The 24,860-nt window shown below is 34.5% G+C and overlaps 2 pseudogenes; both read left to right on the forward strand.

Annotated features, from left to right (window-relative positions):
* Positions 1–24,860, forward strand: part of LOC143400463 (2-iminobutanoate/2-iminopropanoate deaminase pseudogene) — a 192,789-nt pseudogene that overhangs the window by 122,126 nt on the left and 45,803 nt on the right.
* Positions 14,894–15,009, forward strand: LOC143400589 (U2 spliceosomal RNA; annotated as a pseudogene).

A 24,860-nucleotide genomic window follows, 5' to 3' on the forward strand; every position in this document is an offset into this window, starting at 1 on the left:
TTGATGACTATCATTCCTCTGTGAGATGTATTGTTTAAGGAACAATGACACAGAAAAATATCAGCACATGTTCAGTACAGATGCAAATTTTTTCAAATACTTTTGAAACATGTTTGGCTGAAGCACATATGAGAAACCTTGAGGATGAGAAAGATTGACAATATTTTATGTTCTCAAGGCCTATTTCAAACTATTGTAAAATATGTTATTACATACTGCCCTCCTATTAGGGTTATACAAATATTCACTTGATGCATAGTTAAATATTTATTCTTAGAGAAAGTTTCGATGGATAGCCACCAAGAAGAAACGAGTAATAGACATAGCATTTCATTCAGATGAATTGTAAGTCACCCAGCAATGAACTTCATCTTAGCTCTTGAAAACATTAACAGAGGTAATAAGAGTGTCCTAAAAATACAGGAAACTATATTGGTTTACTAAACAAATATTTACTAATCACTTACTATGGAAGTAATGTATCCTCAGAAGAAAGAAAACCAACTCAGCAAGATGTATTTTTAGATTATTCCAAGATGATCAACAAAATCAGTGTGGCTAGAATAAAATGTGCTGGATACAGTGGACATAGATGAAGTCATATTGCATAGACATGGCAAATCATGCTTAGATGCCATGGTTAGGGCACTGAGCTTTATTCTAACTGAAATGAGAAGTCAGTAGAGGTAATTTATTGGAGATACTGCTTGGGTTCAGAATCCAATGTGATTAAGATTTCCTGCTTTGTTACTAAAGAATATCATTCATTTAAGTCTATTAATAGCATATTTAAAAGAAAGATTTTTTGAGCAAGGAAAGGGTGGAGGGCTGGCTGGAAGGATGCTGGACCAAAAACCAGAAAGTCTTTTATAATGACCAAGGTTAAAGGAATAGATAAAGGTGAAACACATGTAATCAAAGAGAAGTGGGGAGTTATGGTACTATAGCATAAATCATGGATGGGGGAAGGCATGAACTTGAGATTGTAGATGAGTCTGACACCAACAACCCCAGATATGAGCAGCAACTTCATAGGATCCAGATAAATTTCTCTATGTAACTGGGTATGAGGTGCCATTACTAGCTATGTCTTACATATTGCTTACATAATGGGGAGTCAAATTTTTTTGAAGTCTGGCAAATCACTAAATAATATCATTTATTTGATAGTATTATCAACTATAATTTTTATTTTCTTTTAAAATTTAGACGGTTTAAGTCAAAATGTGTAAGAGTCAGATCAGTTGCTAAACTCAATATTCTGTCTCTCAAACCAGTGACATTTTCATTAATTTAAACTCTTCAAAATATACCACTTGCATAATTTCAGATCACTTGAATAGAATTTAACATATATTTCATATATTTTAGGAATCACAGAGATAAAATGTTAATTTGAACATTAAATATGCAATTTTCTTGTTCAAATGTAGTACTAATTGGAGAGAAGGTATCTGTTAACAGTAGGATTCTTTTGCTAATGAATCTGCTATTTAGTTGAGTGGTAAGAACTTGGGGCTCTCAGTGAGGCTTCATTTCTAATATAGACAAAGGCAACTGAAAGCAAAATCTGTGAAAGGACTGATATTTAAAATTGAATTATGGTTAAAATTACAGGCTTTTTATCTATTTCCTTATATAGAATGAAGAAATTAAAGATAAATGCTAAAATTTTGGTTTAACCTCAGGCCTTGCTTATGTGCACTTTTTAAAAGAACATTTATATATATAAAAACATACAAGCAACTTGTCACTATTAAATGTCTTGGCAAAAATTCTAAGATTGTCTTCTGTGAAATAAAAATAATTAGGCAGATAAGAGGAGTGAAATGCTTGTTTTTAAAAAAAAATGAGGAGCTGGGGGTTGTGACTCAGTGGTAGAACACTTGCCCTGCATGTGCGAGGCCCTGGGTTCGATCCTCAAGCACCACATAAAAATAAATAAATAAAATAAAGGTATTGTGTTCAACTACAACTAATAACTAAATTTAAAAAATGAGTAACTGTATAGAAATTAGAAGCAACAGGTTCAATTATAAAGAAAAAAAAACTTCAGGTAACTAGTATTTGGAACAATAACAATAACTGGGTTTCTGTGCTAAATTTGGTACTTAAAAAAATGATTAAAAATGATTCATACAACTGACATCAGTTGTTTGTATCAGTGGTCAATTTGCTACCCCAGGAGACTTTTGGCAATGTCTGGAGACATTTTTAAATTATTATTATTACAACTGTGTGAGTTACTGGAATTTAGTGTGTTGGGCCAGATATGCTGCAAAATAAATTAAAAGATGCAGGGCAGTACCCAAACAAAGATTCATCCTGTCTAAAGTGTTTATAGCACCAATGTTGACAGACATTCACTAAATGAAGATTTTATTGTGAAGCTATTTGGAGAAAAAAAAAATTCTTTTTTAAAATCAATTTCGGTCAAGGAATCAATGGTGGGCAGTGCCATGAACCAAGGCTATATAGTATTGGAGAGTTGGAGGTACTTTGAGCCAAAATCCTAAGAAACAGGACAGGAGGAAAGTGAGAGATGTCTATAATGAGTTCTGTATAGAAATTAGAAGCAACAAGTTCGACTATAAAGAAAAATAGCAATATACTAAAAACACAAGAACTGATTAAAAAGTAATGAGCAAACTATCAAGATACTATTTATAAGTATAGTGATTATAATAAACAATGACAAAAACATAAAAAATGCAGAAAATTCTTTTGCCAACAAAAATAAACCAAAGTTAAGTGTTGAGCTTCTTAAGTTAATTAAACAAATTAGAATTAGAAGATAGAGAATTATGATAGGAAGAGAAATGTTGGGCATAGTGGCTTATGCCTATAATCCCAGAAGGTCTGGAGGCGGAGGCAGGAGGATCACAGATTTGAAGCTAGCCTTAGCAACTTAACAAGGATATAAGCAGTGTTGTGAAAGGCTGTCTCAAAATAAAATAAAAAGGGAAAAGGACTTGGGGTTGTGGCTCAGTGGTTAGGAACCCTTGGGTTTAATCCTCATGTGCCCAAAAAAAAAACCTCAAGAAAGATATATGAACAATTAGTCAATCAAGAGAGAGACCAAAGAGGATAATGTGTCATGAACTGAGTTTTATGATTAATCCAGTCCTCTTCATCTCATGTAAAAGTATGTATATTGCTAAAAATGCCAACTCTAAGTGTGAATAATCAAAATCAGTACAGATGGTAATCAAATAGAACTTTTAATTATTCACATCTGGATTTATAGATTTCCTCATTGAAGAAAGATATGAGTGAAATATTTTGGAGAAATAAATAACTGCTTCTTAGATCAAGTAATTTTAGAATCCATATGGAAAGGAAATACACTGAGTTACGCATAAAAGACAGGAAGGGAATCGGGTATTATACAAATGGTTGTATGTTAGTGATCAGTATGTGATTAAGTTTCACTTTCTGCTGAGAATAGAATAGGAAAGCCAAGAAATATAGAACACATGCTAACTCACTTTTAAAACAGAGACCTACATCAAAATGTGCATATTAGCAAAAAAATGCATAAAAGTGGGGAATGAAAAGGCAAATAATATATGGGAATCCTACAGACCATTTAAAACACCTTATTGGAAGCCAAGGCAAAATGTGCCAAGGATCAAGAAACCCAAGTGCTCCAAAAAAAAAAAAAAAAAAAAAAAAAAAAAAGAAAGAAAGAAAGGGCCTTGTATGGCTGACTAGCAAAGTAAAAAGGTCATTGTGGGTGAGAGGAGGTGGATGGCAGTTGTTAATGACACAATTAGTTAAGGGAACCAAACAAGAAAATCCACAAAGTAAGGCAAATCAGATACAAACATAAGACTAGCTGAAAAAGACTTTATTTGCATTTTTATTCCAAAGAAAACCATAAAATCTTTTTGAAAAATAAATCATCAGTAGGCTACGCATTAGAATTGCTAGGACTATGTGATGATGGTAGTGGAAAAGCTGACTTCCGAATGAAGAGGCTCTGGCAAATGGGACCAGTGGATATTTTATTTAGATTTTTGTTATGAAAAAGTTGGCTAAATGTCTAGCTTAAAATAATCAGGAAGGGGAAAACATCATAAAACACACTTTTTTACATTAGAGGCTTAGAATTAGGGGAGTTGTATTTTTAAAATTATGAATTTGGGAGCCTCAACATTGCAAGCTATGACGATTTTTATCAAGAGCCCACAAGATTTTGATGACTCACTTGTTCAGGACTCAGTTCTATATTCAATTAACAACTTGGGATTTAAATAAATAATTATCATGACAGTTTTATTTAGATTACATCAAAAATCATTGCCTAGATCCATATTCTCCTGGAGGACTGGCACAAGCTGAGAGCTAATATGATTCTTACCTAAAAATGACCCTTGGAAATACAAATTGCCAAACTTCACCTTTGTATCTTTCTATAGGAAACTGTAGTCAAAGGTAAGATCATTCCATACTTAAATATACATAGTAATTTAGTGGAAAGGCAATATGATATTCTTTAAGGGAAATTTGTTCCTATTAATTATTAGGGATATGGGACACTATTCAAGAATCAGTTGAGATAATTTATTCATAATTTAAACCAAGCAAAGTTATGTGATTAAAAGTGTTGAAAATGGTTGACTACTATGGAAAGGTAATAACAAATGTTTTAGAAAAAGTGACTCATGAGCAAAAAACAAAGGCTGAGGAAGGATAGGCTCCTTTCATCAACAAGAAACAGGCTCTAATGTTTGATGGTTACTTCTACGTGTTGAGTTGGCTTGGACAAGTGATTACACATCATTCTGGATGTTTTCATGAAGGTGCTATAGGATGTGATTAATGCCCTCCATAAGGGAGTGGGCCTCAACCAATCAGTTGAAGGCATAAATAAGAAAAAGCCGACAATTCCAAGAGAAGAAAACCCTCAACTTGGCACATTGGGACTTCCTGGTTCTATAACACCTTCCAAACTCATCAGCTGTGCAGATTTCTTACTTGCCAACCTCCATACTTACTTGAGTCTACTCCCTATAGTAAGTCAATTTCTGTCTCCACAATTCTGCTAGAAAAGTTCTGACATGAGGCCTTTTATTTTTTAACCTATTATCCTAGGCATTATTCCTATTTACAGAACACTAGGTATTTGTTTATGCATAAATTATCAGGCCTGGGAGCTCACACAAACATGCGTACACACATTCTATTGCTTCTGTTTTTCTGGAAAATTCTGACTAGTATGCAGGCAGGTATGACCTAACGGATATGCTGCCCGAACATCTTTAATATGTTTGAAAAAAGGTCACTTGGCGAAATGTCAAGGTTTTCAAGTCGTACTAAATATTTAAAGAAAATGAAATGTCTAGTGGAGAAACATAAGCTAAAACTGAGTTTTATTTTGAATTGTCAGAAGAATAAAAGCTAAGTATTTCAGTGAAGTAGTATAATAATGCATTTGGAAAAAAAGAATTATTTACACACAAAATACACACATATACACACTATGTTGTGAGCATCATGCATTTCTCTAATAGAATCATTCCTAAATATATTGTCTAAAGAATATCAGGCCAACAGAAGTATAAGAGTTACTGGGAAAAAAGCCAGGGGAAAATTAGCCAGTGAATTTGATTTTTTCTTTCAAAATATATAATTAATTGAAATTAGAGTACTGATTCCAATCTGTATGCCATACCTAAAGGAAAAAAAAATGGAATGCAAAAACATTCAGAGAAGAGCAACAACTAGATAAATAGGTGTAGGTCTCTTAAAAAAATATATGAAATTTAAGGAGACAAAAACATGTAGAAAATACTGGAGGTAGAGCTGAAAGAATCAAAGATCATAAAATTGAAAATATAGATATAATTAATACTTGTCTATCCAGATCTAGAATATTGAAATAGAGATCATCTCTTGAAATATGAAAGAGGTAATCCTAGAATAAGTAAATAAAAAAAGTTTGTAGAATTTAAGGGATAGCAAATTTTAACAGTATGGTCTCAATTATCTGGCCACAATATTTATTATGTATAGCTTTTATCATGTGAGAAAATGTCCTTTATTTTTTACAATGAAAGAAAATGCTATTTTTCTCCTATAGATTGATTATATATCATAGACTTGGATACTTTTTCTTTAAATACCACCTTAAGAAATGATAATCCAGCTAGACATGGAGGCATATGCCTGTAATTCAAGAGACTCTGAAGGCTGAGGCAGGAGGAATTCAAAGCCAGCTTCAGGAACTTATGGAGGCCCTCAGCAACTAAACAAGACCCTGACTCTAAATAAAATACAAAAATGGTCTGGTAATATGTCTTAGTGGTTAAGTGCTCCTGGTACCAAGAAACACACAAAAAGAAATGATAATCCTTAGTCAGGCACAGTAGCACACACCTGATATACCATTGGCTTGGAAAGTGACATGAGAAACCAAAGTTCAAGGCCAGCCTCAGCAATTATTGAGGCTCTTAGTGAGACCATGTCTCAAAATAAAAAAATAAAATGGGCTAGGGATGTAGTTCAGTGATAAGATGCTGCTCTTGGGTTACATTCCCAGGTTTTTTGTTTGTTTGTTTTTTTAAAGAAAGACAGAAAGAAAAAAGAAAAAAACGATAATCTTTGAAAATGAGACCAAGAAAAAATAAATTTTTCCATATGTCAGTATCTCTTGCTTCTAAGTTTTTATACAGCATGAAGAATTATTTTTTTAAAAAAATGCTGATTGTTTTAATATACTATTAAATACCATATTTTAGTTAGACGAAGTGAACTCCTATGCATGACAATTTGCATAAATTAAGTCCATAAGCAGGGTAAATGTGAAGGATAATAGATAAATAAAAGACTTCAGATAAGAGATTTCTTTTTTGTTGTTTTTTTCTTTATTAAATTATTTATTTATTCTAATTTGTTTTAGATGATGGCAGAATGCAATTCATTTCATATTACACATATAGAGTACAATTTTTAAAGTCACTGGTTGTACACAAAGTATTTTCACACCATGCATGTCTTCATACATGTACTTAGGGTAATGATGTCTAACTCATTCCACTATCATTCCTACCCCCTTTCCCTCTCCATTCCCCTCCCTCCTCTTTTCCCTATCTAAAGTTTCTCCATTCCTCCCATGCTCCCCCACTGTCTGGATGGCGCCACAAGTCAGGATGGCGCCTGGCAAAATGCCAGAGGGAGTGGTTTGTGAAGTAAGTCCAGTGAGCCATTAAGTGTGGAGATTCCTTATTGGTTGACTGGTGTATCTAGTTTATGCTAATTAAGATAAGCTGTGTAAAATGTATAAATACCTCTGTTGTCCTACAATAAAAGGCTCCTACTCCTGCTGTATCAATCTACACAAGTTGTTAGTCACCCCCGGTTATTTTGCTGCAGCCGGGCTGCAGCACCCCACCTCATCATCATTATGAGTCAGCATCCTCATATCAAAGAGAGCATTCAGCCTTTGGTTTTTGGGGATTGGCTCACTTCACTTACCATTTTATTCTCCAACTCCATCCATTTACCTGCAAATGTCATGATTTTATTCTCTTTTAATGCTGAGTAATGTTCCATTATGTATGTATACCACATTTTCTTTATCCATTCATCTACTAAAAGGCATCTAGGTTGGTTCCACAGTTTAGCTATTGTGAATTGAGCTGCTATAAACATTAATGTGGCTGTGTCCCTGTAGTATGCTATTTTTAAATGCTTTGGGGATAGACCAAGGAGAGGGATAGCTGGGTCAAATGGTGGTTCCATTCCAAATTTTTCAAGATATCTCCATACTGCTTTCCTAACTGTTTGCACTAATTTGCAGTACCACCAGCAATGTATAAGTGTGCCTTTCCCCCCACATTTTTGCCAACACTTATTGTTGTTTGTATTCTTAATAGCTGCCATTCTAACTGGAGTGAGACAAAATGATAGAGAAGTTTTGATTTGCATTTTTCTAATTGCTAGAGATGTTGTACATTTTTTCATGTATTTGTTGATTGTATATCCTCTTCTGAGAAGTGTCTGTTGAGTTCCTTAGCCCATTTATTGATTGGGTTATTTGTTTTTTGGGTGTTGTTCTTTGAGTTCTTTATATATTCTAGAGATTAGTACTCTATCTGATGTGTGAGGAGTAAAAATTTGCTCCCAAGATGTAGGCTCTCAATTCACCTCACTGATAGTTTCTTTTGCTGAGAAGAAGCTTTTCAGTTTGAATCCATCCCATTTATTGATTCTTGATTTTAATTCTTGCACTATAGGAGTCTTATAAAAGAAGTTGAGGCCTAATCCGACATGATGGAGATTTGGGTGTACTTTTTCTTCCATTAGGTGCAAAGTCTCTGGTTTAATTCCTAGGTCCTTGATCCACTTCCAGTTATGTTTGTGCATGGTGAGAGATATGTATTTCCAGTTCTCCCAGCACCATTTATTCAAGAGGCTATCTTTTCTCCAATGTACACTTTTGTCTAATATAAAATAACTGTAGTTATGTGGGTTAGACTCTGTGTTCTCTATTCTGTGCCATTGGTCTACAAGTCTATTTTGGTGCCAGTACAATGCTGATATTTATTTATTTATTTTTTTTACTATTGCTCTGTAGTATAGTTTAAGGTTTGGAATTTCATGAAATAGAAAAAGATGGAACACTTCCTAACACATCTGTGAGGCCAATATCACTCTGATTCCAAAACCAGAAAAAGACATATTAAAGAAGGAAAACTTCAGACCAATATCTCTAAGGAATATAGATACAAAAATTTTCAATTAAATTTTGGCAAATAGAATACAAAAACATATCAAAAAGATAGTATACCAAGATCAAGTAGTGTTCATCCCAGAGATTCAATATTGGTTCAACATATGGAAATCAATAAATGATCATCTCAATAGATGCAGAGAAAGCATTTGATAAAATACAGCATCTCTTCATGTTCAAATCGCTAGAAAAACTAGGGATAATAGGAACATACCTCAACATTGTAAAGGCTATATATGCTGAGCCCCAGGCCAACATCATTCTAAATGGGGAAAAATTGAAAGTATTCCCTCTAAAAACTAGAACAAGACAAGCATGCCCTCTTTCACCACTTCTATTTAACATAGTTCTTGAAACACTAGCCAGAACAATTAGACAGATAAAAGAAATTAAAGGGATACGAATAGAAAAGAACTCAAAATATCACTATCTGAAGATTATCTGATTCTACACCTAGAAGACCCAAAACATTCCACAAGAAATCTCCTAGAACTAATAATAAATTCAGCAACGTAGCTGAATATAAAAATCAACACCCATAAATTAAAGGAATTTTTGTACATCAGTGACAAATCCTCTGAAAAAGAAACTAGGAAAACCACCTCACTTACAATAGCCTCAAAAAAAAAAAAAAATACTCGGGAATAAACTTAATAAAAGTGGTGAAAATCCTCTACAATGAAAATTACAACATGCTAAAGAAAGAAATTTAAAAAGACCTTAGAAGATGGAAAGGTCTACCTTGTTCTTGGATAGGCAGAATTAATATTGTCAAAATGACCATACTACCAAAAACACTATTCAGATTCAATGCAATCCCCATCCGAATCCCAAAGACATTTTTCATAGAAATAGAAAATGCAATCATGAAATTCACCTAGAAAAATAAGAGCCCCAGAATAGCCAAAGCAGTCCTTAGCAAGAAGAGTGAAGCTGGTGGCATTACTATTTCAGATCAGCGCTTTCTTAGTAAGCCATTTAGTTTTATCTCACTTTCTTCAAGGCATTTGTGTATTTTTGGAGATACTATGCCACGTGTTTACTTTTGAAATTCAAACCATCATTACTCAGGGTGATTTAAATATACCTTTTTATGAATAGTGCAATGCCATTTTATTTCCTTTATTCTAACTTAAAATTAAGGAGCTTTAGCACTTGAAGTTTAAGAAGGTGAATAAGTCATTCCATTGCAATCCCAGAGAATACATAAGTACTCGGGAATTATTCCATGCATTTGAATAAGTTTCACTGCAAAGGTAAACAGGTACACATTTATTCCACTTACCATGTGCTACTCACTTAGTTTTGTTAAAAAAAAAAATGCACTACAGGTCTAAAGTAGCTTTCATCCTGAACTTGATGACTCTGTGACTGGGCATTCAGTCATTGTAGATTTCATTTACAATTAATGATTCAACTTTATAGCTGCAACATCATGCTATCCACAATTTGGATACCCACCTCATTTAGCAGTTTGGAATCTGTCTACAATACAACTTACACTTTAATATTGGAACAATCACAGGTTCTTATGCCTCTCTTCCCTTACCCATACTTAATATTGTCAAATGAAAGGACTCAACCATGAAGTTATGTGTACTGTAATTTAAATTTTAAGATGAAAATACAGAAGGAATAAAATGGCATAACATTTTTAACTAAAAAAATATGGTTGTCTTAGATTGTCTCAGGAACAAATTGGTAGAGAATGGACTTGTTCATCCATCTAGATATATCTAGAATTCATTCAAATGTATCATTTAGGAATTAGAAGAGGAAGAATGCAAAAATCAAAGTCAATTCTCTGTCTCTTAGTATAGTAAAGTGACAGTTTTACATTAAGTGCTTTCATTACATTTCATTTGACTTTGATACAGAAGGAAAATTCACTGTGGTTCTGTTAAAGATTCTCAGAAAAAAAAGCTTCAAATTTGACTTATCTTTTATTAATTGTCTAAAACAGGATATTTGTCTTGTCTGAGATAAAAATGCTAATAAAATGTCATTTTCTTCTCCCAGTCCTGGCCCAAGAGTTGTATCAATGGGTTTTCACACCAAGAGTAAGATTTTTTTTTCAAATTATTAAAAAAAAACATGATCATTGCTGTTCTTAATTTTATTTGATTTTTATCAACATTTCATCTTAACTTCTGCTTTTTTCATCTTCTTCCTTATTAGGCTCTTTGAATCTAGCTCATCTGTTTCTATCCTTGACATTGATGCATAAATAAAAATTAGAGAGCTCTACAAGTAAGGTGATCTTAGACTAATAGGTACACAAAGTAAAGCATTTTAGTATAGCTCCTTCCTAGCAGTTTACAAAGGGCTACTCACCTATCCCTCACCCAAACACATAAGTAATAAGCTTTTACTAGTTTACTACTTTTACTACTATAATGCATGATGACATGACACTGACCTACAGTGGTGCTATCTAAAAATGTCAGTGTAATATAGACTATTATCATTTATAACCATTCACATAGGTTTTTCCCAGAAAGACAGTATTATTGCTTCCTTTCCTTTATAGTACAGCTTAAACTATTCAGCATTGGGAATTGGTATTCAATAAGACATATTGATTACACCAACATACCCTGTGAGACACACATCCACATACACAAATCACTCCACACCTTAAAACAATTTGCACTACGGAAAACATCAATGAGGGCACATTTGTTTCTCTTATCTGGTGCTACACACTCGATTCTGTTCAACAAATATTGATCAGCCTTCTTGGATTTGATTAAGAACATGATTAATCAACCTATCAGTTGGAAATGCTAAAAGTCCAAACAGAAATTTGTTTTAACACACTCATACCATATCCCTAAAAGGGTAAGAGTGTGGGAGATATAGAAAAACAAGCAGATAAACCCAAACTGATTTTCTTGCCAGTACATTTATGATGGAATGAATCAACATCACTTACTCATGGTTATTATTCATAAAATTAATATAATAAAGAGTCCTGAAAACAGCTTTCCAATTGTTAAACAATGGTTGTTTTAAATAAAATGAACAATCTGATTTCAAGCATATTACCTGAGGTCATACATAAAAGATAAACCTTAATTTTATTAATAACATGTTTATCTACTCTAGCATAGCTTCTTCACATGTTAATGTATATCTATGTGCATATACATATATGTATGTATATATATGTATATGTGTGTATATATATACACACAAATATCAATCTAGAATATATTATATATTCTTTTGCATATATCAATCTAGAATATATCATGATCATTGAAAAGTCTGGCTCAAACTGTTTTACATTTAGTTATTTATACTCTTTATTTATGTTGTGGCTTTTACATTTTCTAGTTATTTTTTCAGTGTTTTTTTACTGTATATAGTTTTGCTAGTATAATGTATGACATGACACAATTTTATCTGGTTTCTTCTATTTATAGCTATGTAGCTGCTGTAGATAGCTTTTCAGGGCTTAGTAATCATTAATGTGAACAGATTTTTGATGAACATACCAAAGGGTTTCCTACTTGGCTAACTACATTTTTATAGATCATCCACCCTATGTTATAGATAACTATGTGTTCAATTACCTGATTTGAACAGCAAGTAAGATACATTTACTTTTGAAAACATTAGAGATTTTGAAATGATAAGCAACATATCTGTTAACAAAACATTTGCTATCGGTAAACTTGGTTATGATTTAGATATAATGTGTCATGTCCCCCAATACTTCATGTGTGAGACAATGCAAGAATTTTTAGAGTGAAATGATTAGATCATGATAGTTGTAACCACTAATATGGATTAACTGGGTGGTAACTATGGGCAGTTATGGTATGACCAAAAGAAGTAGGTCACAGGGACACAGGGAGCCTGCCTTTGTGGTTGGTATTCTATGTTGAGCAGATTGTGCGCTCTCTCTCTCTCTCTCTCTCTCTCTCTCTCTCTCTCTCTCTCTGTCTCTTTCCTTGTTGCAATGTCCTGAATTCTTTACCTCTGCCTCATTCTTCTTCCATGATGTTCTGTCTCACCTTGGGCTCAGAGCTGTGAAGTAGACTGTCTATGGACAGAGACCTGTGAAACCAGGTGCTGATAAAAATTTTCTTCTCTGAATTGTTCTCTTGGATCTTTTGGTTAAAGCAACAAAAAACTGACTAAACTGATTTTCCACCTTCTGAATATAAATTCTTTTTCTTTCTTAGTTGTAGATGGACTCACAATATCTTTGTTTATTAATTTTTTATGTGGTGCTGAGGCTTGAACCCAGTGCTTCACATGTGTGAGGCAAGCATTTTAGCACTGAGCTACAGCCCCAGCCTGAATGTAAATTCTTAACTTCCATGACCAAGAAATTTGTTGTAAAACTGTGAGGAGTACTCTTTGATCCAAGGGAAAAGTAAGGTCATGTCAAAATTACCCAGAGAGAGAAATAGAGATCAAATCATGTTTCAAAATTATTAAGAAGCAGTCAAGGGGCTCTCTTGCCTAAAATAATCTCCCTCAAAACCCCAAATCTGATATTTCTATGTATCTACTTATCTGGAGAAAGAAACATTGACTGCATTCCCCCCAAGCACATGCTCTTCTTCCTTAGTTCTGAGTCTCCCCATGGGCAACTCTGATTGGAACTTGCTTTGCATTTCATGTTCCTGGCACATGCCTTCCACCATTTAAGATCTATCGTCTCTAAAAAATTCTAGCCCAATGAATGTCCCCTTCCCCACATGCATGTTCCCTTGACCCTTTGCCCCTGTGATTTTTAACATGCATCATGACGTTGTAATTATTTTTAGTGTCAGTCTCTCTTGCTACATTGTGTATCTCTGAAGAGGAGAATTAAACAACTATGAATACTCATCTCCTTAGCTGAAAATTATGCTGGCATGCTAGACCAACATAGTCTAAATTCCATCTAAAAATATGTTTTGATTTACACCTACAAGGTTTCATAAGTATTCAGAATATCATAAGGAAACCCACATTTCTGGATTATCTTGAGAAATCTAAAGCTACCGCCACTCTAATCCTTCATTTCCACATGACAACAGCAGGCTATGTTGAACCACGGCTTTCTACTTTGGACAGAGTCTGTCTCCAGTTTATCTCAGTTCTTATTCAAGGTTATATTCTACCTTGCTCACTTTTCTCAGTACAACTATTTACCTGCCCAGCATATTTATTTGTGTTGGTGGTTCCTGGCCTATTCAAAATAATCATTAAGACTATTAGGACGATAAATGAAATAATAGAATACTCTGATAATAGGATGGGAGTAACATTTTGTGGCATATGGAATGTCCCCAAAGTTCAAGACTGATCGATTCAAGTGCAAACCGTGAACACGTAGGCAGTAATGGGCACAAGCAAAGTGGTAGAGGCTGTTTTATCCTTAAAGGTAGGTGAAGATCATAGATACAAAGTAAGAAACACCAAAGATTCCTTCTGCCTTCTTCACAGCTTTGCTTAAGGGCAGCGTTAACCATGAAAATTGAAACAGAATTAGTAAAGCACACATTAAAACATTCAGTGTTATAAGGAAAAGATATAGAATAGTACCATGTGTTCTTCCTGGTAGGTCCTTTCTAAAGTGTATTTCCTTTCTTACAGTATTTTGACTATTGTTTATCTCAGTTCATATTTTTCTGTACTTGATAATTTTACATTTTTATTCAATTATCTCTTTTACTGAATTTTATTATGCTCTGTTCTTTCACAATTCCCAGAAATGATGGTCTAGTGTGTGTGTGTTCTGGAAAAGTCATGATAAAGAGAACACAGCACTGCTAGAAAGAAAGTAATGTGGAGGTGAAAGGTGGTTAATAGAAAGTTAGAGTTCAGCTCAGAATAGTTATTTAATCTAAAATACATATTTTGAATCTTGAATACATTGTCACTTTCCAAAAGAAAATTTCAAAGCAATGATTTATTTCAAACAGAATTGGGTGCCTTGAAATCTTGAATTGCAAATATTCATGCAATTCATGTTCTTCCATGTAATACTTTAAAAGGGTAGTGATATTAATCAAAGGTCTCTGTAATGGTAAGAGTAACAGTCCCATACTCTAAGTAATAAAGAAGACTATGATACAAAAACTGGAGGAAAGAGAAAATTGCACTCTTCAAGGGAGAAGTAGTCTATGCCTCTATAAAATTTTCACCAGAACAATTGCTTCTGTTTTTTAACTGAGATTAAGTGTAGTATCTGCTCTTATCAGTTTAATACATAATATGTTCTCTATTACATGGAGTGGACACTGTCACCAAAGAATTTGCTAACTTTTTCAAATAAAGTTGTACTTTGTAACCTTGTTAGTAATACAATGTATGCTTGAAAAATGTTAGAAAAGTGGATTTTAAGTGTACTCAGCACAAATTGATGATGATGTGAGGTAATGCATATGCAATTTAACTAGATTTAGTCATTACAAATTGTGTACTTCAAAATGATATGATATACACAGTAAATGCATATAATTTTATTGGTCAAAAACTTAGTTAATTTTTTTTTAAAAAAGAGATGTCCCACATGCTTGCTAAATTTTTTGCTACCCCCCCAAAAAAATTTCAAAATAATGATAAAAATTCAAAGAGAGGTAATCTAATTACAAGTCAGTAATTTAATTTCTACATATTTTCTAACTGTTTTTACATGGATTAATATATTCTCAAAAATTTTCTACATGTGAAATACATAAATATAGAGACATAGATAATCACACACACTCCCTCTCTTTATTTATCAAAACATAATATTTTATTGCTAGATGCTCACTCTAGCAAATAAGCAAATTTTTTTCTAATGTAAATATTGAAAATGAAAATTATAAGAGTTATTGTAAAAAAGCAATTACATTTGTGTTTGGATAATAAGCAAAATCACTGCATTTCATCATTAATCTTCTCAATTTCTAGGCATAGCAATGTACTGCTACTCACTCCATGGTAGCTACTTAATCTATTTAGCATTTATGTAGCACTTCATTCCTTCGTATTGTGAAAAACTGAATAAATATTAAAGCAAAGCAACATGGTTATAATGCAAATGGTTTCTATTAACAAACTGCGAAGATGTTTGAACAATCAAATGTAACACAGAGAGCTAGAATGATTTCATAACAAAATGTTAAACAAATAACTCTAGTTTTAAATGCTCAAAGGATAAAATATTGGAAGAAAAAAAAACCTGAAATGTAGAAAGGTTCTGCTCAATCCCAGAACCTATTAATATTAATCTGGTTTCCGAAACTAGCCTCCCTCATCTGTCTTACCTATCTATTCATTCCTACCAGGAGTTAATTGATCCAAAATAAGGGTTCAACTTTACCTCCACTTCATAGGCATCAATACTAGTTTGTGCCAAAAGTAGTTAAGAATGTCCAGCATTGTATGTGGTAGCTCATCTGTGGTGTTATTCATTCAACAACCAGACATTGAGACAATAAAAAATGACTGAAAAAGAACCAGGAGGGCTACTAATGACAAATCTTCACAAAGTAGAGTTATTTATTTTGTAACATCTGTTCTTACAAAGTGATGTCATCAAGAGAGATTGGAGATTCACCCTGCTCATGACAGAGATTCTGATGAGACCTCCTTGAATGGTCATAAGTGTTCTCTAGCAGAAGAAATTGTTCTAGTTGAAGGAAGATCATGTTAAATGTGCATAAGTGAAAGAATATACAATACTCATTTGTTTGGGGAAAAAAGAGAATTCTGGAAGTGGTTTGGAAAGTAAATTAAAGCATGATGATATTAGGGACAGAAACAAGTTCTAGGCAAAAGTTGTTGATAATTACAATTTAGTCAAGGATTGGACATGGAGAAGGATAAGACAATTTGTCCAGAAGGCAGAAAAGTAAGTACTTGAAGGTCAGGCATACAGGAGAAGTAGGAGTCAGAGGTGATTTGAGATGGCTAACATGTTAGGCTGGATGAGTTATGGTGTTCTCCTTAATGAGAGAGAACATAGAGCTGGGGGCACTGAAAAATGAGTGCACGCATACACACATACACGCACACGCGCGCGCGCACACACACACACACATTGTAAATATCCTTAACAGAGAAGAACTGTTTTGAATATGTTAGGTTAAGGTGCCTGAATATACTGACACTCACAGATATTCAGTGGGAAATGTGTCTTAATAAAATGTTGAGAATCCTAGTGGAACCATTCACATCAAAGTATGAGACTTCATTGGTCACAAACAGTAAATAAGTATACTTTCTTTCTCAATGTCTTTTAAAACTCTCAGAGGGAGCTAAACTCTCAGAGGGAGCTATTGTCCAATCCTTTAGATAAAATCTCTAACAGATTCCTTTCTTTATCACTCTTGGATAGAAACAACAACAAAAAAGAGCATTCTGGTCATTTTTTTTTTATTTCCATGAACTGTTTCTACATAATTGTCAAGTCCTGGCTTTCCTGTAATTCAGAGCTTTACTCTTTCCCAGATTGGGATGGATTTCTCAGATTCACTCATTTTGCTGTTACAATGTGCATTCTTGTTCTCCTCTAGAATTTAGAATTCAAGGAAGAGAAAAAAGAAGTGGTATTGATAGTTATATTGATAGTGGTCAATACAAATCAGAGCCAGAGTTAGATTTAGGCTTGGATTTATTCTAATTGGTTACATATAACAGTAGAATGCACTTTGGTACATCATACATAAGTGGAGTATAATTTTTTATTCTTTGGTCATATATGATGTAGAATCACACTAGTCGTGAAGTCATACATGTAGATAGGGTAATAATGTCTGATTCACTCTACTATCCTTCCTACCTCTATATGCCCTCCCCTTCCCTTCACTCCCCTCTACCTAATCCAAATTAACTCGATTCTTCCTAACCTCCAGCCCCTTATTGTGAATTAGTATCTGCATATTAGAGAAAACATTCAGCCTTTGGTTATGAAAATTGGCTTATTTGGCTTAGCATGATATTCTCCAGCTCCAACCATTTACCTGCAAATGCCATAATTTCATTCTTCTTTAAGGCTGAGTAATAGTTCACTGTGTAACATATCACATTTTCTTTATTCATTCATCAGTTGAAGGGCACCTAGGTTGGTTCCATAGTGTAGCTATTATGAGTTGAGCTGCTATAAACATTGATGTGACTGCATCACTGTAGTAAGTTGATTGTAAATGCTTTGGGTATAAACAGAGGAGTGGGATAACTGGGTTAAATGGTGGTTCCATACCAAGTTTTCTAAGGAATCTCCATAGTGGTTGCACCAATAAGAAATTAACTTTTCTGCACAGATTTCACCATCTCCTCAAACATTTGGAAAACTAGAAGAGTCAGAATAAAATATCTAAGTTTGAAGGAGTTCAGTGACACCTACATTGGAAGATATCATGCCAAACTACTCCTAACTGGCAAGGATGTGGGAGAGTGGTCTGAATTGATTGTTGCCCAATATGTAAATAAATCAAAATATCACATGATACCTCAAAAATATGTACACATACTGTGTTGTCAATAATTAAAAGAATGCAGAATAATTAACCTCAGTTAGGCACACCAGGCACATGTGGATGATACAAGAATGAAAGAATATTGTACTCTAATTCTATGTCCTACCCAATTTCTTATTACCAGATTTTTACCTTCAAACTTTTGGTTAAAAATATATATGAGCAAAACAACTCAGAAAGTCATGGGTAGCCCTAGAGAGTAAACATATATGTGAAAAAAATTGTAAATCCAAGATGAACTCTGAGTATAAAAAGTAGTGATTGACTGTTTAAACAAAAAGACTAAAATTTGAAGAAATCAAAGATAAGTCCTTCAAAGTTGGTATATATTGAAGATTCATTCCAAAAGCATTTCTGCTATTAAAAATATTTCAGAAATTTTGTATAACAATAGGGTCTCCTCTTCCATCTTCCGTGCAATTCCCCCTCTCCCTCCCATTCCCTCCCACCTCTTGTCCCTGTTTAGTGGTAATCTTCTTCTCATGCTCTTCCTCCCTACTCTGTTTTGAGTCACCCCCCCCCCTTATATAAAAGAAGACATTTGGCATTTGTTTTTTAGGGATTAGCTAACTTCACTTAGCATAATCTGCTCGAATGCCATCCATTTCCCTGCAAATGCCATGATTTTGTTATTTTTTAGTGCTGAGTTATATTCCATTGTGTATAAATGTCACATTTTTTTTTTTTATCCATTCATCTATTGAAGGGCATCTATGTTGGTTCCACATCCTAGCTATTGTGAATTTTGCTGCTATGAACATTGATGTAGCTGTGTCCCTGTAGTATGCTCTTTTTAGGTCTTTTGGGTATAGTCTGAGAAGGGGAATAGGTAGGTCAAATGGTGGTTCCATGGTGTTAGGGGGAAGAAAAAAAGAGAGAGAAAAATGTGTCACAATAGATTGGGTAGAGAAAGGTGATGGGAGTGGAGGGGGGATAGGAAGGGCAGGAGAATACAACAGATACTAGTATTGCTGTATGTATAAATGTGGATGTATAACCAATGTGATCCTGCAATCTGTACACGTGGAAAAATAAGAATTCATACCCCATTTGAGTCAAATGTATGATATATCAAGATCATTGTATTGTCTTGAGCAATTAATAAAAAAATATTTCTGAAATTTATCTTTAGAAATATTTTTAAAAACATAGTGTGTATGTTTTTTTTGATTCATTTTAATTACACATAACATTGGGATTCATTTTGACACAATTATAAAAGCATGGAATATAATTTGCTCTAATTCAACTTTTAAATTGCCTCAGGATTGGTACCTATTTACCTTTCCAAGCCTGTGCTTAAGATTGAATGATCAAGCTCATGGAATATGTCTGACTATCTTTTGGATTATTAAATGAATAAAAGTAGATACAAACTGAATTCTTGTGTGCTCTGACACTAAAGAGAAATCTAATATATAAAATAAAAATTTTCTCAAATATAGTAGGATGTGCATATTAGCAAACTTTAAAAGTATTTTTGAATAAGTAGAAACTTTCCTGAATTAATATGCTGTGCCATTCAACAAGGATAAGATCTTCCATAAAGGTTGCTTATTTTCATTGTTCATATTTAAAATATGATGGCAAAAATAGTTTAAATTTTTGAACTACTCAGCAAATTACTTCTAAGCTCTTGAGGAGCAAATCAATTACCTAACTGCTGAGTAAACTGATTTTTGCCATATGAATTATCTCTAATATTTAAGAAAAGCTAGAAGTTAATTTTACTTTCTTAGTAATTTTTAATGGTCTTTTAACTTGAGTAAAAATGGAGTTAAAAAGACTTTTTAAAAATTTTATTTTTTAATTTGTTCTGATTAGTTATACATGACAGCATTTTGACACATTATACACAAATGGAGCACAACTTCTCCTTCCTCTGTTTGAACATGGTGCAGAGTCACACTGGTAGTGTAATCATACATGTATACTGGGTAATAATGTCCATCTCAGTCTACTGCCCTTTCCATCCTCACACCCCCTCCCTTCCCCTCATTCCCCTTAACACCATCCAAAGTTCCTTCATTCTTTTTGATCTCCCCCACCTTATGAATTAGCAACCATTTATCAGAGAATACATTTGAACTTTGGTTTTGTGGGTTTAGCTTAGTTGGCTTAGCATAATATTCTCCAGCTCCATTCATTTACCTGAAAATTCCATAATTTCATTCTTCTTTAAGGCTGAATAATATCCCATTGTGTACATGTACCATATTTTCTTGATCCATTCATCTGTTGAAGGGTACCTAGGTTGGTTCCATAAACCAACCTTGATGTGGCTACATCACTGTAGTATTCTTATTTTAAGTCTTTTGGGTATAAACTAAGGAGTGGGATAACTGGGTCAAATGGTGGTCCCATACTGAGTTTTCTGAGGAATTATCATACTGCTTTCCATAGCTGGTTAGACCCATTTGCATTCACACATGCAATGTATGAGTGTACCTTTTTTTGCCACACCTTGCCAACATTCATTGTTGCTTGTATTCTTGTACTGTATTGCCATTATTATTAGAGTGAAATGATATCTTAGAGTAGTTTTGATTTGCATTTCTTTAATTGCTAGAGCTCTTGAATATGTTTTCATATACTTGTTGGCCAGTTGTATTTCTTCTTCTGTAAAGTATCTGTTCAGTGCCTTAACCCATTTATTAATTGAGTTATTTGTTTTATTGGTGTTAAATTTTTTGAGTTCTTTTATATCCTTTTATCTTTTGTATCACCTTTAAGGGGGAGACCAATATTAACAGCACCCAATGCAAATAATATATAACCTTAAACCAAACAGCTCCTACTAAGGTATCTACAGTTTTGTTACAATAAACAGAAATGCTGTGTTCAATTATGTTCTACAATATAAATAATAATATTGCTAAAAGGGTTTATCATTTCAAATGATGGACAAAAAGGGAACAGATGTAGTGTAGGATGTGATGTTTATGAGGGAGAAGGAGAGAAGATAGAGGTAAAAATTTATAATAAGAGCAAAGAAGAAATTAATAGAGGTTGGCTATTAACACGAGAGTGGTAAGAAAGAGAATTGAGGGAGACAGATAAATGAGAGAAAAAATATATTCATATTTTTTAAAAAGTAAAAATATAAAAATACACAACTAAACTGCAATATGCTATTCTGATATTCCACCTTTTAATAAATTGATGGATGAAAAATATTTGGATTTGAAGGTGGTAGAGATGTGAGAGGGAAGAGGGGGAGGAAAGTCTATAGAAAGTTGACCAATTGCTTCCGTTGGCTTTCTAAAAATATTTTCAGCTTCCCTTCACCACTGATAGTTGGGGTTGTCTGAAGTTTAATGATAGCTCCAGTCTGCTGGGTGCTGGAACAGTTAGCTGAGTGAGCTGATAGCAAGATGCCCTCACACCCTCTTCTAGTCTTCCTACCCATTGTAGCCAGCCCCTTCCATCCCCATGTACTTCAGGACTCACTGAGCTGGAGATAACACAGTTTTCTCCAGTTTCTCTAACCAGAGATCCCCTGGGGAACTGCCTACAGTCTCCAGCTTTCCACAGGCTTGCCAGACCAGACTGGCCCACATGGACCTAGCTGCAATCTGACAGACATAGGCTTCAGATCCCCCGGGCTCTGTCTTGTTGCAGTCCCAAGATCTGAATGTTGTTCCAACTTGCAGTGAGACCACCAGGAATGTGCTCACTCAAAGGAGAGATGCTGCAAAGAGGCAGCCAGATGGAGGTCACTAGCCCATCCAGCAGGAAGACCTCAGGTGCAATCAGACCTGAAGTACCCAACAATATATATCTAGGCCTGGCCAGTGTCCACAGACTGAGGCAGCTGTGCCTCAAGATAGTAGTGATTACGGCAACAAACCTGTAGGCCCCTTGTCCCTTTTTTTTTTTTTTTTTAAGAAATTATTTTTTTTTTTGAGAGAGAGAGAGAGAGAAAATTCTTTTTAATATTTATTTTTTAGTTCTCGGCGGTCACAACATCTTTGTTTGTATGTGGTGCTGAGGATCAAACCTGGGCCTCATGCATGCCAGACGAGCACACTACTGCTTGAGCCACATCCCCAGACCCCCTTGTCCCTTGATTCCCAGAGTCAAGGATGTGTCCCAAGATGGCAGTGGCCACATATAACCAAACTTACAGGTACCCTAACAATGGACTTGAGGCGCTAGGTGGGTGGACCATGGCCATGGGCAATGGGCAGGCAAAAAGTGGGCAAATGGGCAACTGGCAGGCACTCAGCAGCAGTCAGTGAACCGTCCACCGAAAACTTCCTTGAATTGTCTGTAGTTCAGAATATCACATAAAGCTCCATATTTACACACAATAAATGTTTTATCTTTAATATCTGAATATCAAAAATTCCTCTCTACACAGTTTTTCCTGAAAGGATGGAATTTTTCTTCCCTAACGTTGTTTAGTTTCTCACCAAATCTGCTACACACAATTCTCCATCTCTTTCTTTCTTCCAAGTGTTTGAAACAATGAAAGGAATAAAATCTCTCTAGTTTTTATAGCTATAGAACATCAAACACCTATTAAGTGCCATGACTCAGATGTTTCAGCCATTAATTCTTTTTACCAATCCAGTTAAAATATAGTCTCTATTTTTCAGATAAGGAGGTCAGCACAAGTAAGAGTTATTAGAGACAAAACCCAGTTTTTTTTTTTTTTTGTACCAGGGATTGAACCCAGGATCGCATTACTTCTGAACCATATCTCAAGTCCTTTAAAAATTATTTATTTATTATTTTGAGATGGGTTTTTTTGAGTTGCTTAGAGCCTCACTAAGTTACTTAGGGCTTCGCTAAGTTGTTGAGACTGGGCTTGAACTTGAGATCCTCCGTATGAGCCACCTGAGCCACTGGGATTATAGGTCTGAGTCACCATGCTCAGCATAAGATAGAACTCAGTTTTGACTTCAGATCTGACAGGGTCTGAAGGTGAATAATGGACAAGTGAGTCTTAGGATTTTACTTTGATAGTGACAATATGAATATCTTGTCCTCAATCTCATGGCAAAATAATGTTCAGATGTTATTATTCTAGGTCTTATATGGATGTGAAATTAAAAATACAAAAGAAAATGAGAATGTTAAACTGATAGCATGGAATAGAATAAAACAACAACAACCATAAAACAACTTCCACCATGTCTGCCTTTATGTACTGATCCTGCATCCTAGTGAAAAGTTTCCCTTCCCCCCTTTCTAGTCTTGTGATTGCAAACAAATTTTCACATTAGTGACTCCTCTTTAATTGGAGTTGCAGAGTAAAACAAAGTGTAAGTGTACTCCACCTAGTCCATTTGTGAAAATGTAGGGTGAGTGAGAATTAAGAGGGTTATTTGTTATTGCATTATAAATAAGCTGATCCTGATTGATAAAGAGCAACAGGCTAGTCATCATGTTCCTCTATTTCTAAAATTACTCTTTGGGTATTATAATCTAATCCTATCTCATGGCTTTAAATACCCTCTATATGTTGATGATGCATTAATGTATATGTTTATCTGTGACTTCTTCCCAGATATCTTATTTGACTATTTACTTTAGCTGGCTGAACATCTCTGCTCCAACTTAATATGCCCACTAGAACGGTAATTCCCAACTGAGACTACCTGACACTGCTCATCACCTATATTCTCCATCTTCAGATCAGGTACTATTATCCAGCAGGGTTTTCTGGCCACAGTGTTGGGGGTCATCCTTGAAGAACCTCTCCCTCTCACGTTCACCATTGAATTACTAAGTTCTGTTGTTTTGGAGTCTAGTAGAACAGACCCTGATCAATTCTCACCACTGCCATAGCTACCGTTCTTCTGTAAACCTTCAGAGATAGATTTAATAATCTATCTTTCTGCTTTCTTTATGGATTCCCTACACTTATTTTATCCATGGTGTTATTTTTAATATTTAAACCATGTAATTCCCTTGCTCTCACATCATATTTAATTGACATCTGAAATCCTTGGCCCTGCCCATATCTTTAATCCCATTTCCTATATTCTGCAGTTTGGCTTCCTTCAAGCCATCTGGCTTATTTTTATTTTCCTCAAACATCAAACATGATCTTGCCTTGGTATCTTTACAATTGAAGTTCTCTCTATCTGTAATAAACATTTCGGTAAACATTTCTGCAAAGTTCCAATTTATATTTCATCTGGGTTTCTGTTCTGAGAAAGCCTTCCCTGGTCATCTCATTGTGTCAGATGTAAAACTGTGCCATCCAAATCCCATTACAAGGAACATGCTACTGAGCTGTTGGAAGTACAATCTATCTGTCAGCTCTTTCAGGGTTGCCTCCTTTGCAGAAATGGCCCAGTGGGGCTCATGCTTTTCCTGTGGCAGTCCATATTCATTGACTAAATAAGGCAGGGATAGAAAGGCCTGGTGGTTTTCAACTCTCGGGACATTCTGATGAGCAGTACCTGTTGGCTTATCTAGTCTTTGTCTGGCCTACATCACAGTTTAACTTCTGCCATTATCCATTCTTCTTCTTTTTCTATCACTTCACAGACATTAAAAACTAATAAAATGTTTAATCACCAAACTCTGTCTCAGTATCTGTTCAGCAGCTCACAGAACCTAGACTCTGATGACCATTCTGATCTGTATCTTCTGACACTTTATGCTCTCTTGCATTGTTTTCTTTTTCTTTTTTC

This window comes from Callospermophilus lateralis, chromosome 5 (genome assembly GCF_048772815.1).
Source record: "Callospermophilus lateralis isolate mCalLat2 chromosome 5, mCalLat2.hap1, whole genome shotgun sequence".
NCBI lineage: Eukaryota > Metazoa > Chordata > Mammalia > Rodentia > Sciuridae > Callospermophilus > Callospermophilus lateralis.